The sequence below is a fragment of the Manacus vitellinus genome, unplaced genomic scaffold (genome assembly GCF_001715985.3).
Source record: "Manacus vitellinus isolate BGI_N305 unplaced genomic scaffold, ASM171598v3 scaffold_8_pilon, whole genome shotgun sequence".
NCBI classification, from domain to species: Eukaryota; Metazoa; Chordata; class Aves; order Passeriformes; family Pipridae; genus Manacus; species Manacus vitellinus.
Window position 1 is genome coordinate 9,096,464 of NW_021940864.1, and position 15,000 is coordinate 9,111,463.

At 42.2% G+C, this 15,000-nt stretch overlaps 1 protein-coding gene across 2 annotated transcripts in view; it reads right to left on the minus strand.

Annotated features, from left to right (window-relative positions):
- Window positions 1-15,000, minus strand: part of PROX1 (prospero homeobox 1) — a 47,854-nt gene that overhangs the window by 12,177 nt on the left and 20,677 nt on the right. The gene's annotated exons all lie outside the window — the stretch shown is intronic.

Below are 15,000 nucleotides of genomic sequence, written 5' to 3' on the forward strand. Positions count from 1 at the left end.
TCTGGGAGGGGGAGGAAAGGATTAGGATTCGATGCTAATTTTCAGTACGGGGTCCCATGTTTAGAAGTACCAAGACCAACGCAATTGTTCTAATATTGTAACAGCGTCAGACAACTGCTTGGCTGTAGCGCACAAATCTGAAGATCCTTCAGACAGGGACAGCTGGGCTAAGCTCGAAACCTCTTCTCATACGATGTCTAATCTGCGATAAACTTCAGATCCATTTATATGATTAGGCTGGCCAGAGCGTACCTACAGACTTTGCCTGTGGTATTGTGCTGGAGTCTGATAGTGTGCTGTATTACTAATGTTCCAAGAGTAAACACACTTGTAGGAAACAGCTATAGTTCAAGGCTGTGCTTTAAAAAAAATAAATGTTTCATCAGTCTTAGCAAAGGAACAAATGGCAATAACACTCTGTATCATATTTTACAAAGCTTCAAAAGAACAATGTCCCGTTGAGTGAAATTCAGTAGCATTCTGTAAACATTAATTTAAGGAAATCAATAGGCTCTGTGAGCTAAAGCCATATTGCAAGATAAACTGGCTGGAGTGCTACTTTGTCAAACAGATTTTAGTTTTCTCGGCTAGATAAAGACGGTTTCAAAATGGGGTAACGTGTTGCAACCAAGGTTTGAAAACTATGTGGCCTTCAAACAGTCTGCTTGTTCCTACTACAAAGCTGGATAAACATACTTTAAAAATGATAAGATTGGGCCAGGATTGATTTTGCTTTCAAATTTTATATAAAGTAGAATTCTTGGCGAATGTGAGTTTGAATTTTTTAAATCCTAAATATGAGCAGAAATAAACAAGTGCAGCACAGACAGCTCAAGATGTCAGGCTGCCAGGAGAGGTTAAATTCTCTAGAAGCAGGTTGGGTTTTTTCTTTCAAATTGCAGGACATTATGGATTTAAAAAGTCTTTATTCACGTTGACCTGGTGGACGAAAAGTCACCGTGCCAAATAGGAAAGCCAAAATCTCTAGTGGACTTGGGATCAGAGGTCTTCAGCTGGTGAAGGCTGCTCACGTTGCAGAGCACAGGGTTGTGGTAATGGGAGGTAAACAGATTGGAGGGGGTGAGAGGGGGAAGGCCAGATCACTCTTCTTGTTGGATGATCTGGACAGTGGCTATACAGAGGAAGTCTGTAGGGAGCCTCTTAACCCAAGGATAAGGCATAAACAGCATCTATTAGACAAGTGACGGAGAACCTCTCCAGGATGATGAGTGAGTCCACTACTGGGGGAGCAGTCGCACCATGGGTAGCTCCGGGTCAGACAGCTTTAATGTGTGTGCACAGCAGTCCACACCAGCACAGGCACAGCAACAGCAGAAGAGATTAAAGAGAAATACTTCTGCCAAGAAAATACTTCTGCCAAGAAAATCTCATACACAGCACAAACTGGATTTGCACATGCACCCCCCATTCCCAAAATCAGCCCTGAGCCTCTTCCTCACAGGAGAAAGACTTAAATCTGTGGGCTTTGGTGGAAAGCTGGCACCTAAACGTGCACTCCCATACCCACAGTCTGTGTTGTGTAGGAAACTTATTAAGGACAAGCCCTTTTGCATTCCTTCCCTACCTGTAAGACACTGCATCAGAGCAATGTTGGGGTCAAGCCAGCAGTAAAGCATCACACTATCTCTGAACCCATTTCTCTGTGGGCTCAGAGAGGCTCAGTGGGCTCAGAGAGGCTGATGACACTCAGACCAGCCCCTTCCTTGCATGCATTCCACCAGTCCAGGGACCTCCCTGCTTTAACAAAGAGCTACAAGGCAGCTCACCTATCCACCTGGCCCTTCAGAGACAAGGGGCTTGTGCAATTAGCAGCTCCAGGCACAGACCTGATGTCTTTTCCAGGATAACACTGCCACGAGCTGCACTGCCCTACCATCGGTTTTCCTGTGCTTGCAAGGGCAGCATCTACAATACCTCGCTGGTGTCCTGGCTCCTGCCACGTTTATCCAGACCATGACCTCCCCTCACGCACACACTCTGTTCCCCAAGGGCAGCGAGCTGCTGAGTGGGACCACCTTAGCCCTGCAAGTTGGTGTGGCAGCATATCAAGCAGGAGGCTTTGGCTTCTACACAGGAATTGCAGGCAGGTTTTGGAGTAAGTTGCTACACTTTTTGGCGTGAAAGCCATGGCAGCATATGGCCCAATGTTCTCAGTTTAAGTCTGACACTTAACATTATTTAACAGTTTCTGTGTTAGGTGCTTTATAAGGTAAAGGAAATTAACAATTTTCAGCTAATTAGATCACTCAATTGGCTGAACATCCTGGACACCTCTTAGAAAAAAAAACAGGTTGGCTCAGGCAATGGAAAGGCTAATGCCTCTTCCATTATCACTTATGAGGAGAGGGAAATAGTTGGAAAGGATGCTTTTGTTTTAAAAACACAAATGAAAAATACCTCAACTATTGGACGCTCTAGTAAACACACTTTTCTCCCAACCAGCACCTTTCTAGTATCAATTTGCCCACCCCTACATGTGTCCCAATCCCCTTGGCTACAGCAGCAGCTCTCTGGTGCTACCACAGTCTGCACTTATTGCCTTCAAATTTCCTTTCACAAGTCCTGCTGTACAAATCTGTTACTAAAGAGATTTTTTGGAAAGAGAAAAAAACGGACAAGAAACTTGGTGGCCGTTCAGGAAAGTCTGTTCTTCCACTGTGGCACACAAGGAGAAGCCCACTCTTTTGGGACATCACTGATGCTGGGAAGGGAAAAGCATTAGCCTAAGTCCGGCTCAAAAGAGAAAAATTAGGAAAAGAACAGAGGTTGCTTATTGCATTTACTGCTGCACTGTAGGTTTTTTATTCTTTGTGAAAAGCTGGAATGATTTAAGAGTATATTTGAAAAGTGTTTGTTTAAAATAAATCTGAGACCCCTTATCCCTTGAGAGGAGTTTGGGGCACTAGTAATCTACTGCTGGCTTACTGTTATCTCCTTCACCAAGCTCACAAAGAGGAGAGAGAATGGGCATGGCTCTTACAAGGGAAAAAACTGACAGTGGGGCTGCTGAGATGCCTGATAATATCGGGGAAGTGAAAGTGGTAGTGCAGTGAAAATGGATACTGCATGATACATTAGATTTAATCACTTGCATTTCAATTAAGCTTTTCCACAAATAAAGATTGGGAAGTACTCTGCAGGCTCCCTGCACGGCTGGAGAACCAAGCACCGCTGGTGCTGCGTGCCCCGGCTGAGCGCCGACAGCGGCGCTTCTGCATCTCGCCCAGGCTGAAACCCTGCTGCTGCCTCTTGGGAGCCTCCCTGGTAGGACCCATTTTCCCATTTCAAAGTACGCGAGAGGCATCCTGCACCACGCACATCACTGCACCCCCGTAGGATCTCTGTCCTGGAACTGCTGTGCCCATGGTTCAGGGGATGAGCCTATCCATCATGGAAACACAGCTACTCTGTCATGGAAACACCACGGCTTCAATGTGCTAGTTTTAAACACAAAACTTGGTAAGACTTGAGAGTAGAGTGGGCTAAAACAATACAAAAAGGACTTTCTATTTTCAATTTGTTTAGACTTTTTGCACCTTGAAATTCAGTTCTCCCTTTCCCCACCCTCAAAAATCATCAACAGCATTTCAAGGGGAAGACTTTTATATTTCCTTTTCCGCCTTACTGACAAATTAGAACTGCATGAGATGTAGAAGCTTCTAATGGAAACTCTGATTGCCCTTAACTTGCTGAATTGCCAGTGGCACTGCTGCAGAATGGAAAAATCACTAAGGCTCCTACAGCTTATGATAGCTGGGCATTTAGTATGTGTTGGGAAATGTAAGAAAGAATCACAGGAGGGGTTACTGTCTCATACAAAAACTGAAGGAGAAATAAAACTCACCCACAAGGATAGCCTGACTTTAACTCAGTTCATTGTGGTGAAATGCAATCTGCTTCAAGAGGCTGCCTACAATGCCAAGCGGCACATTACATACCCTGCTGCCAAATTCTGGCAGGTACCACAGATAGGCGCCCACAAAAAACCTGTCCAGAAAAGTAAGTACAGGGATGACCACCCAATTTTGGCTCAGCAGAAAGGTTGTTGCATACTCTCCTAGAGACATTAGCTGGATGGAAATGTGACGTGTTACTCAGAAGGAATCAGGAGGCACAGCCTGGACTGTGATAAGGAGGCACGTCTCTTACCAGCAGTAAGTCCTCTGCTCTCATGGTGTATTTCCATGTGTGCAAGAGACAAGCATGCAGTAACTGCTGGCTGGACCATGGATACAGAGGTAAACTGGTTCATAGAGCTTGTAATGTGCAGGGACTTTTACATTCAGCAGAATTTGGCCCCGGAGGTGAGCCACTAACACTGCAGTAGAAGTGAAAAATAAAATGCTTATACATCTAGAATACATTTTATATATCTATATAGATATATACATTGTAACAGTACAGTAACATCTATAATTGGTGTTTGCTTTTGCACACTCTTCCCATCTCTCTGTTGCAATCACCTTTGTCTTCTGTGTCTAGCCCTAAAAAGCTCCAACTGTGCCCTTTCCCTCCTCAGTTTGCATGTATTGGGGCGGGGGGAATGAGGAGGTAGGTAGGGGAGAGGGAATGGGAAGCAGGTGGTGTTTAATCAGTCTGGCAAGGAAACAGGCAGTCACTAGGGTCCTTTTGGGGGTGTCATGAAGGTGGTAAGCATGCCTTCTGGCAGCAGGGTACCTCCTTTCCTCTTTCCTATGGCAGAGGGTAGGGGCAGGAGAAGGAAACTGTGCATGGTTATGGGTGAGGGGTGTTGCAAATAAAGTTGTCTCCACCAGCTCAGGGCTCCTGCTGAACAATTCGGACAAATCTCCTCCCAGTGTAACCATGCTTTTAGGAGCATTCGGAGCCTGTCATCACAGGATAAACCGCTGCATCTCTTCCACCCTGAGCCATGCAGCCAGCCAAACTGGGCTACAAACACCCTGTTACACGCTTCAGTGCCAGACCTGCTAGATGAGGCTCACAAGCCTGTGAGGTCAGAAGATGAAGTCTTACATCCTAAGGGACTGAGCTCCCTCTTATTTGACTCCTCTTTATCCCTCGTGGAAGGAAATGGTGTGACTCCATCCAGCATTGGATTAGATAACCTCGAGGCTGGGCCTCATCTGATGGAGCCAGCCTTCTCTGCAATTGCAAGAGATAAGCTGCTTCAGCGTCTCCTCCACCCGCCCCGCTGAACATTGATATTTGGCAGTTAATGTTGATTTTCCCTTTCTCCTCTAAAAATATGTTGATTTTCCCTTTCTCCTCTAAAAACTTTCTGTAAATTGTAGAATACTGCTTTAAATGTATTATGCCTATACCACAGTTCTGCCCTGTAAGTCCCAATCACAGCAGCCTTTCTGTTTAGCAACAGAGCTCATGCCACCCTGGTTTTCTGCTCTCTAGAAAGCCTCTCCACTAACTAGAGAAACAAGTTCAAGGCCACCTCTTTGAGCACTCTGGACCACCACCTGGACACGGCTTCTTCTGAAGCACATTTCCACCAGAGCCTTGAAACAGCCCCCCCGCAGAGGGCACACAAAACGAGTCAGAGCCCTGCTGTGTACCTTCCCCCCCTGCAGATAAGAAAGCTGAACCTTGCCCCTTCCAGATCTACAGGGAGAAATCATCTCCAAAAACGTTGATTACCTTCGTCCAACCCTTCTGGCTGCCCTTCTATCTCTCCCCCACCCACGCTTACCTCCCAGGAATACACCAGGGTCCCTCTCTGCACACAAAATTCAGCTATACTCCAGTGCTGCAGGTGATGGGCTATGTGTAACTATAGAAAGTGATACAGTTCTCTGAAGACTCCCACTTCAACCAAACAGTATTTCTTCACTTCTTGTGCCATTCATGTTACTAATGCTACGAACTCTGGCTCCCTCTGCTCTCAGATTCACTTTGTCTCAGGTGAAAACCACAGAGTCCTTATGGACCCCTAAAATATCCTGCTGCTACTTCCTCACAGCCTCAGTATTTGCCCTTACAGATTTAAGCATCTTTGAAAACAGCGTCTCCATTGAGCTCCACACCAGTGTTGGAAGGTCTCTCAGCAAGCAGACCTGCACTGCCACTGCTCTCTCAGACCAGGGATATCTGCTCTGAAAAAGGGCAGGACCCCAGAAAGCTGGCCCAGAAACCAGCACGGGTCATAATGCTGCTACACCCCCACGTTTTCCAAAGGTTTCTGACAGTTTGCTAATACATATTAAGAGAGCCTGACTCTTGTCCATTTTAAAACACATTGAATGTATCAAGCAAACAGTGTTCTGTGTGAAGGTGACCTATTCAAAGTCCTATAGGACAGGCAATTCTATCTGTAAGACTTCTGTTAAAGTCAGTCACACAGCCCTGACCCCACACTATGAGACAGTATCGGCTGGGACCTCCTCTTTTGGCAAGCGTGCCTTACAAAAATAAAAACAACGCCCCCCTCCACCCCACATCCATAAACATGATGGCTCTGTGACTCCAAATCCAGTGCTGCATTTGAATTTTAGTTTAAAAAAAATTAAATGAAACTTTTTTTCCAATTAACCTTTAACATATATTCACACACTTGACTGTATAGTAAGACAGCTCTTCAGCTGGCATAGATTAATTAGCTGCAGTGATTGCTGGACCTGATTTACACCAGACACTGAGAATCCAGCCCAGAATTTAGTTCAGTGTCATGAAGAAAAGGCAGGGGGCGGGTGGGATGCGGGAGCAAAATCTTACAAAACTAGTAAGTTAACTCACTATTTCACATCTCTCTGGTATGACATTTGTATAGAGCAGTTTAGACAAAGTTTAGAAGATCAGACATTTTCCTCAATTTTTCTGCAACCTTCTAATGTGACACATTAAAACAGGATATAAGAAATTTCATCTGATCAGGTCTCATGAACACCCTCCTTCTTTGCTAGACAGTGCTGCTTCTCCAAAAGTTCCAAGTGAGAAATTTAGCTACGTCCTCTAAAAGAAATGGAGGAAGTCTGGAAGAAGCATGTGCATCTTGCATGTTACCCATTAGCACAACTAGGATTTATTAAATGGCAAGAGAAATCACCAGTTCCTCTTCTTTTTTCTTTTCCCCCCCAAAACATCAGGTTTTAAAACTGAACTGCCTAACGAACTCCTGCCAGACGCAGAATGAATGAAAAAGCATTTCAGCCTGTAAAGGATAGGACTTTGAGTGAGCGAGGGGTAACATGGGTTAAAATTCACCTTGCTTCTCACTCCTCATCTACGATGGGCTTTTGGAGAACGACGGACATCTGGAAATCGGTTTTACATAGAAAAATAGAAAACAGGGAAGAACTAGGAAGATGAATAAAGGCTCATCACAGACACAAAAGACCAGAGGAAAAAGAAGCTTGGATTTGGGTATTCTTGTCTGGCAAGGAGGCAGGCAGTAAGGCTAATGAAGCATTTGCGATATGGGACGTATGCCAGCGTAACAAAGAAGATGTGCATCAGCTCTGCAGATGTGCCAAAGCCCCCAGAGCAAAATAATGACATAATCACCATCAGTGTCACAGACCAGACTGTACACAAGGTGACATGGGAGAGAATAAATAAGGGTCTTTAGAGGCCTGTAGTACACACACGGGAAGAAACAGCCATTCCTCACAACTGCCACAAGAGAGTGGCGAGATGTTGGGTATAATGTGTGCAGCTAGCAAAAGAAATCTTGAATTGTGCAAGGCTAACACACTATAAATTGGTGCTTTTCTCGATCTCCAGTTGACGTTTCAATTCCCACTACCCCTTGTTGAATGCAAAATGAAATGGCAGTAGGAGTCAGAAGAGTTTGCCAAGTTTTGTTTTGTTTTGTTTCTGTTGGTTTCTTTTCTTTTTCCTATTTTTTTGGGGGGGGGGGAAAGGCAATGTTTTTTTGTTTTGTTTCAGAAGAGGAGGGGGCAATAAAGATGAGTAGGGGTAAATAATTGTAAAAGAAACAAAACAAAAAACAAAAACCCCAACCCAAAACACAGCACATCATCACTACACGCACACACGCACACAGGAACAGAAACTCAACACCATTCAGCTGGAACAATCCTAGGATTCCCCCAAAGCAAAGCTAGAAACAAATGAGGATGGGGTTTGATTTTTTTTCTTTTTTTGGTGGGGGTGAGATGGGAGGGTGAGGACTGTGCTTTCTGGTTTACCACTATCCATGAACTAAACAAGGAAAAATCCCACTAAAATATTTTTCCATGCTAAAAGACAAGATTACTATTTTTATTGATCAGTAATAAAACACCGCTTAGGGCAATTTAGTACTTAACATGTTATTTGCGGTGGGGAGTAATCTGAAAAGCTCTGAGTAGCCTTAAATCATTTCACAACAGCTCTTCCTGCATAAAAGCAAGTGTTCGCCTCTGCACAGCTGTGTGATTTTGTAGTATATTTTTTTACAGAATTTTTGTCAATTTTTGACAGGAATATCTGTTTGATAAAGTAGAACAATACTACTAGTAATCCACAGGCCTAAGTGGGAAAAGTGTGAAAGAGAAGGAGATAGGCTGAAGGCACTAACAGGACTCTCACAGAAGGAACACTCAAAGTACATAATTGTTTGCAGGATCTGGCCCTACAAGAGAAGCTCAGAAGAACAAAGCTCTTGGCTTCACCAATGTCCTTTTTCATTGCTCCTAATGAAAGATTCATAAGAATAACTTTAATTTTTTATGATCTTTTTTTGCATTACTGTATTAGCTGCATCTACTTTGTATGCAATTTCTCCTTAAATACAGAAAACCTGTTTCAAAATGCCAGACATAATAACTTAATCAGTACAATAATTGATCTTGATTGTTATGCGGTCCTTCTTAACATCAGGAAGTGAGATGGAGCCCAGAAAATGTTTTATATGATTATTTCTTTCCATTGAAAAGTGATGTATTTAGGAAGAATGCAGGTGAAGGTGCAGAGTGAAGTTCTTTTTCATTTTTTTAACAGAAAAAAAAATTATCAAACCTTCCTAATTTGCTAGTTAAACTGTTCAGTGGAAGAATGATTGTATTTGTCCTTTTTGGCTTCGCCCAATTAATTGGAGCAGTAACATAACGACTGTTAATAAACAGCTCTAATTTGACTGTACTTCTTGCCTATCTACTAACCCCACCATATCTTTGCTTAGCATATCATCAGGGAAAACAAGGAAGCATGTATATAACTTTGTTCTGTTGTACATGAAATTTAATAATTATGCCACAGTGGATTCTAAATTAATCACAGAAGGCACAACAATATTAATAATCTGTTTAGCAAACTCGAGCATCTTTGCACTTTGATGTTAGGAGCAGAGACAGTATGAACTGTGGCAGTTTTTTAAATTAGGTGTTTGTTTCTGTTTCAGCTTATATCAATGTTTTCTTTTATGCTTTTTCTACTGTGCACCTTGCTTCCCTCTAAGAAAAAAAAACAACAAACCACAAACCAAAACCACAGAACAACTCAACAAACAAGCCTGTGTTTATTTGGGTGCGTTTTGACCAAAGCTGACAGATCAAATTTTTCATTTATTTAACAAAGTTTCATTGCAGCCATTCTTCATAATTACAGCAGTGTTTTAATTTTTTTTCTTCCCTTGAATAGGAGAGAAGGGGTTCTGAGAAAGTTTTTAATTAGCTAAATAGGTCTGTGTAATCTAGATGAAATAAACACGCCCGTTTGAAAAGGCTGTTAGAACTTTTCCAGCCATTTAATCCATAGATGGCTGAACACAATGATACCTTCCACAGAAAGCTACAGCCACCACCAGCAGCTGTTAGAAGAGAGCTTGCTCCCTGCTCCTATTGATAACCCTTTGTGGAATGAAGAAAAAGAGCTGAGGGAAGGAGAACTGAATGTCAGACAATAGACATCGCTACACACACTGTCTCTGAACTTTCCTCATCTCTGAAGGACAATTAATTATGAAGGCCTTTGGGGTAGGTCGAAGCAAGGGAAAACCTACTGCTGGCCCAGCACTCCAGCCGCTATCTCTGTGTTTGTTAAATGGTTGTGCCTGTTGGGGAACCAGAGTAGCAGCCACCAAAATAGCCAATAGATCATTTAGGAAAAAAGAGCAAAAGATTTTTTTATGTGTGTCTGTCCTTGTATAATTCTATTCTCACTGTGAAATCATCCATACACAAAACACAAGGACAATTTTTTTTTTTTAGAAGAACCACAGGGTAGGTTACAGTCAGAAACGGCCTCTCAGTGGTGTGTTAAAAAGGATGGTCTTTTCACCAAATCATTTCACAGAGGCAAAACAGACAAACACAAAGAGTTGAGACTTTTTCTCCTACATTAAATAGAGTAACTGATAAGGTCAGACATATGATACCTAAAGACATGAATCTGTGAACTCTTGAAGTCAAAGGACTTCTCTGTGCAAAGGAACAATCTTTCAAAGGAAATAGATCATAGAACTCCACTGAATCCCCTTTAAACTTTATGAAGCAGGAGGAGAAAAAGCTCTAAGTAGGGAAGCTTGACAGAAGAGCCTTGAACTATTTTCTGAAGGAAAGATGAGACCCTCCCTAGGCTGCCACAAAACATCTTTTTTTTTCTAAAGGCTCTTCTGAACTTTGATATGTGCCAAGACACCGCTATTGAAAGCTGTATAATTATGTGCTATAGCCACTGTAGAAAATGCTTTGTTCACCACAACAAAGAACAATAAGCAAAGTAAAGTGACATTACACTGTATCTTTTTCTTTAAGAATGTTGAGAAAGGTCACGGTACGTTATAACTAATAAAGCTGTTGAGTAAGGAAGTTTAAAGTTGATCTTGCTGTGCTTAAATGTAACCCAATGACAAAAAGGCAGAGAGAACTAAAATTGTAATGACATTAAAAAATAGATCATATATCAATGTGCCAATTTCATTATACAAACACCTTGATTCCAAAGGACACAAACAGCAAAACCGAGTTAGTCCTGCAACAGTATTCCTCTCGCGACTCTCTCCCTAATAGCTTCCAACTACGGTCTGCAGTTCAACTAACTGCAAAAACTGATTAATAAGCATTAATTGATACATGCAACGCACAGACCTTCTAGTGCAAGCCATGGATTTTGTTACTTGATTAAAAAACAGGTTCATGTCCTGTGCAGTTTCAAGGAAAGCTCTGCTGTTTCACAAGAGAGCCTCTTCAAAATTAGGAAAAAAAAAAAAAAAGAGAGAGAGAAAGCAAAAGGCCAGAGGGCATCGTCTAAATTTCCCCAAACCAAGATTTTTGAGTGAAAAAGAAAATACTATCTGGACACCTATGCTTTTCTATGCTCCAGTTTCTCTTCAGAGGACTCAGAACAGTTACATGTTATTCTTAAATTGCCAAAGCAGATTTACTCCCCTTGCTGCAGATCACCAGACAGCGGCCTTCCGACTCTGTCTTTAAGAATGCCGAGAACGATGTTGAAACACTACAACAATAAAGCCCTTGAAGGAGGAAGTATACAGCTGAGGGAAAAAATGCGAGGAGTCAAATACTGAAACAAACAACTGTCCCGTTAGGCTGTGCTCACTGCTGGTACCACCAGAAGCGCGGAGACTGCCACGGCAGGGCAGTTTGTATGGAAAGAGCAACCTCTGAGATTCAAGTTAGCAAGTTACAGACTTGATTTTCACTTCTCTTGAGGCCACTTTGCACTGCTCCAGAGGATTAGGGTGGTTATAAACCGTACTTTATGGTGCCTATGTATTGCAAAACCACTCGTAAGTGGCCTTAGTTTAAATGAGAATCAGGTTCGAGGGCTTTAATTCTCCTTTTGATGAACACCAATTCAGTTCAAGATGAATCCTGCAGATGAAACTGGAGAAGAATACAGGTTCCTAAAATAAGCACACGAGTGGCCAGTATTTTTGATAATTTAGGATATCTTAATTTTTGGATGCAGTGCTGGGTACACTTCATTTTCAGGGAATGGACCATTGAGGACCTCCTGACAGAGTTACTCTCATTGAGCATCCCAAAACAAAATTGACCTAAAATCATCATCACTTCTGAAAATGTTGGCAGCCTGGATTCCCCTCAAGGGCTCACAGGCCACTTACGTGACTGGATTATTACTTAGATTTTATAGGTGGTGTTATTTGACTTGTTTTACATCATCTCATTGATTTTTATGGGACTAGCCCAGAATGTCTTAAGTTAAACATTCTGCTAAGACCTGAGTACAAGTGGTCTTAATTAGGTTTTTCCCTCTAGTATGTTCCCGCCTAAAGAAGAGCAAACTTCTTAAAAATGGTTTTCTCTCCCTTCAAAACAACGACGTGTGCCGTAACCAGCGCTATGAAAAGAGGCAATCATCACATCAAGCCCCACTGTACCAAAACCGCATACAGTGTATTTGTGCAAATAAAGCAGCTTGGCAGACGTTTCACTATTGTGATCAATCTCAATAACTACATCTGCAAAATCGGGTGAGTTCCCGTGAAGCAGCAGGCAGGCTGAGCTCAGAAAGATGGCGCATGTGGGGACTTGCTTTGGTGCTCATTTTTTCACTATGCAGAGGAGCAGGGCAAGCGGAAGGAGTAGGCAGGGGGGCACAGAGGGAAATTGCTAACACAGAGAGACCCTGAGACTTCAGAACTAAGACTGAGATGTTAAGTGCCCATAAGGAAAAGGAACAGGCATTGTGCAGAGAGACATTAATACATGGAGAATGACAGTAACTACTAAAAAATGCCAGGGAACAAGGATGATTGAGAAAGAGTGGGAGCCAAAGCAAGGCTAAAATTCAGGTATTGTCCTCAGGCCGATTTCTTTTGCTTGTTTTAAGTACATATATGAGAAAAGAAACCCTCTTGTTTATATTTTTTAACCATATTTCTATTTTAACTCATTTTTTTAAACCCTATTTTTATTTTTACTCACAGCATGGTATCCCCCTTGTTTTCAATCATCCTGCCACAGTCACAACTGCGAGCTCTAATGACCTGTGTTAGGACATATTCTGGAAGAGAGTTATGAAATCACTTATGTTTTATTTTCCTTTCTTTTTTTTAAATGCATAGTAACAATATCTGACTTTAATTATTGCAACTGGCATTCAAAAGCCTATGGCAACACCGCAGATGAGACAGATATCGAGTGGCACAGCAAGCTGTCCTCTCTTTCTGACCAACTTCGGCATTTTTGCTGGGACACATATATTTGTGGTTTTCATTCACCAGGACAACCCACCTTCTTCCTCTCTGGAAGAATGGCCCCAGAATAGAGAAGCATCTTCACCTTCCACCAAGAAAAAAAAAAACCAAGCAAAAAAAACCAAACAAAAAAACTCCCGTGGTTTTTTTTTTTCCTCCCTTTCAAAACTCAGTTTCTAATTGCTTTGTGCAGCTCAGCACATGTTTCACCATCTAGCTGTACTGTGAGAGAGCAATTTGGAACTGGCTACACAAATACACACATGTGTACACACAAAACACAGGCAAAGTTGAACTGCACTGGAGGAGGCGTTGGATCTGTCTCTGGCTCACAGCCACAAGGGCACAATGGCAAAGCTAAAAACGATAGGACATGTGGTTTGTTAAACATCTTACTTGACTTTGCTACAAGCTGTCAGTGGCAATGTGCAGGAAAAGGAACACGTATCACAAATTCTTGAACAAATCAATGGCACAGCCTGATATGGACCAAAGGAACATTCTAGATTTATCATTTTTTCCCTAATAGTCAATTTAGGAGTATATGCATGAAGTATATGCACAAATTTGACCCAAGAACAGATAAAGGGGGAGGGTTTAGAAATAACAGTGTAGGTGATTTAAGAGAAATGGCGTATCAGACTAATCAGAAGATCAGCAAAGCATCATTGGAGTATGAGAGGAAGGAACTTTGATGATGCTAAATATGGCAAATGCTCAGTTAGCTAAATCCTTTTGGATCCAATTTCAACATTACGGTACTTGTCATTTTTGCTTTGCAGCTTGTGGGGGAGGGGATGGGCATTTTTCAGAAAAAGTTACAATTGTCTAATTAAAAACTGCACCATACAGCTTAATGTTCTCCTAACTGCTGGATCATCAGTGTAAAACCAAGACTAAAACCTCTAGGAAATTCTCATTACACTAAATAACACAAGGAAGACTAAGTGAATGAATCTGCAATCACCATTTATAACACCTCTTTCCCTCCGTGACAGGGAAAAACAAGCCAAGGGGCTCCTTTCCTACCCCTTGGCTGAGGACACTGCAATCACTAGAAGTACTAAATGTATGAGATTTATATTTTCTTATCTACCTGAAAACACCTATACGCTCCGCACAATACTTCACTGAAGCAATCCATTTACATTAACACTGCCAGTAACACTTTGAAAAGGAGTAAGAAGTGCCTGAAATCATCAAGGTTACAAGATTTTTGAGGGCAAAGAACATTTCAACCTATGTTCTGCAAGCAGAAAAAAAAGTTAAGAAGAAAAAAACTTGAGGGAATTTAAGCACAAGGAAAAAGTTGGTCACACTTATCTTCTTGTGTATTTCCTTTTCTGTTCCTGTATTTAGTGATTATGCCTTGGCATGAAGGCAGGCCTACCTACTGGGGTGGGAGTCTCCTGTCTTGTGCCTGTGTGAGTGCCTAGCAGGGCCAGAGCCCATGGGAGCACCTGGGGGGGTCTCAGCACACCAAACACAAAATCTGGATGTTGTCATCATCCAAAATAAATGGCAAAACATCCTCTTCTCCCCTCTTTCTTCATCTGCCCCTTCCATACAACCATTTCCCAAAAAACTCTGCCAACCCAGAACAGGAGGAAGCAGCCAAGAAAGACAAGAAAGTCTTTGCGGAGACTTTTTGCATCATCTGAACTTATGTGCTGTGAAAACGAACATGGCTAAAAATCCATCCCTCGGAAGGATTTTAGGCAGGAAACAACTCTCCTTAAGCTGACAAATGTCACTTTTGTTTCAGGAGGCGGGGTCATTATGCAACTTGACTCTGAGAGAAAGTTGCAGACAAAAAAAATAAAAAGAAATTATTAGTACCATCATTGCTTTCCCACTCCACC